Source organism: Corella eumyota, chromosome 3 (genome assembly GCF_963082875.1).
Source record: "Corella eumyota chromosome 3, kaCorEumy4.1, whole genome shotgun sequence".
In the NCBI taxonomy this organism is placed as follows: domain Eukaryota; kingdom Metazoa; phylum Chordata; class Ascidiacea; order Phlebobranchia; family Corellidae; genus Corella; species Corella eumyota.
Window position 1 is genome coordinate 11558611 of NC_137492.1, and position 1781 is coordinate 11560391.

Consider the following 1781-nt stretch of genomic DNA (forward strand, 5'->3'; position numbering starts at 1 on the left):
GAAATGAGCAAATTGGCGATGCGGTTGTCGGTTGAAGGTATTTGGTGACAAAACGATGTGGTGTCGTGCAGGCGATGTGCGCTTTTGGGCAGACTTGATGCTGACCCGCGAAGGCGTCGTAGCTAGCAGCGAGGCTCTGAACGTTGGACGGAAAAAATTAAGTAGCAAATACGAGTTTGTGTTTCGGCGCGCGACCACGGCCTCGGGCCGTAGTTGCGGTGGCCGGTGCGCACGCAAGTGATAGTTTTCTCGGTTCGCTTTTGTTGGGCGTTCCTGGTGTTGTATGCAAACGCAGCCCGCGCGCGGCTTCGCCCGAAAGGGCGTCTGGCCGGTGTCGACGGCGTCCAGATCGCGGCTTACGCCGGGTTTGAGGAGCTAAGCAAAAATAGTGATTGAGTAATACAGTGCGATACCGCGACGGGGAAAGCGAAAGACTCCGTTCGCGTATTTTGTCGGCCGATAGTTACCTGGTTGATCCTGCCAGTAGTCATATGCTTGTCTCAAAGATTAAGCCATGCATGTCTCAGTACGAACTTGCGTACGGTAAAACTGCGAATGGCTCATTAAATCAGTCGTGATTCATTTGATCGTAAATTTTACTTGGATAACTGTGGTAATTCTAGAGCTAATACATGCAAAAAGCGCCGACCTTGCGGGAGGCGCGCCTTTATCATATCAAAAACCTGCCGGGCTTCGGCTCGTCTTGTTGGCGACTCGGGATAACTTTGCTGATCGCACGGTCTTGCACCGGCGACGGATCATTCAAGTGTCTGCCCTATCAACTTTCGTCGGTACGGTATCTGCCTACCGAGGTTCTTACGGGTAACGGGGAATCAGGGTTCGATTCCGGAGAGGGAGCCTGAGAAACGGCTACCACATCCAAGGAAGGCAGCAGGCGCGCAAATTACCCATTCCCGACGCGGGGAGGTAGTGACGAAAAATAACGATACAGGACTCTAACGAGGCCCTGTAATTGGAATGAGTACACTGTAAAAATTTTAACGAGTATCCATTGGAGGGCAAGTCTGGTGCCAGCAGCCGCGGTAATTCCAGCTCCAAAAGTGTATATTTAAGTTGTTGCGGTTAAAAAGCTCGTAGTTGGATTTTGGGCGCAGGCGTTCGGTCCGTCGCAAGGCGTGCACTGTTCGTTCTGGCTTTACCTCCGGTTTTCCGTCGGTGCTCTTGACTGAGTGTCGGCGGCGGCCGGGACGTTTACCTTGAAAAAATTAGAGTGTTCAAAGCAGGCGCTTCGCCTGGATAGTGTTGCATGGAATAATGAAATAGGACCTCGGTTCTTTTTTGTTGGTTTTCGGAGCGCGAGGTAATGATTAAGAGGGACGGACGGGGGCATTCGTACTGTGCCGTTAGAGGTGAAATTCTTGGATCGGCGCAAGACGAACGACTGCGAAAGCATTTGCCAAGAATGTTTTCTTTAATCAAGAGCGAAAGTCAGAGGTTCGAAGACGATCAGATACCGTCCTAGTTCTGACTATAAACGATGCCAACTAGCGATCGGGGGGCGTTATTTTGACGACCTCTCCGGCAGCTTGCGGGAAACCAAAGTCTTTGGGTTCCGGGGGAAGTATGGTTGCAAAGCTGAAACTTAAAGGAATTGACGGAAGGGCACCACCAGGAGTGGAGCCTGCGGCTTAATTTGACTCAACACGGGAAATCTCACCCGGCCCGGACACAGCGAGGATTGACAGATTGAGAGCTCTTTCATGATTCTGTGGGTGGTGGTGCATGGCCGTTCTTAGTTGGTGGAGCGATTTGTCTGGTTA

At 51.5% G+C, this 1781-nt stretch overlaps 1 pseudogene; it reads left to right on the forward strand.

The window, feature by feature from the left end:
- Window positions 1–467: 467 nt before the first annotated feature.
- On the forward strand, window positions 468–1576 carry LOC145747835 (small subunit ribosomal RNA; annotated as a pseudogene).
- The last annotated feature ends 205 nt before the right edge of the window (window positions 1577–1781 follow it).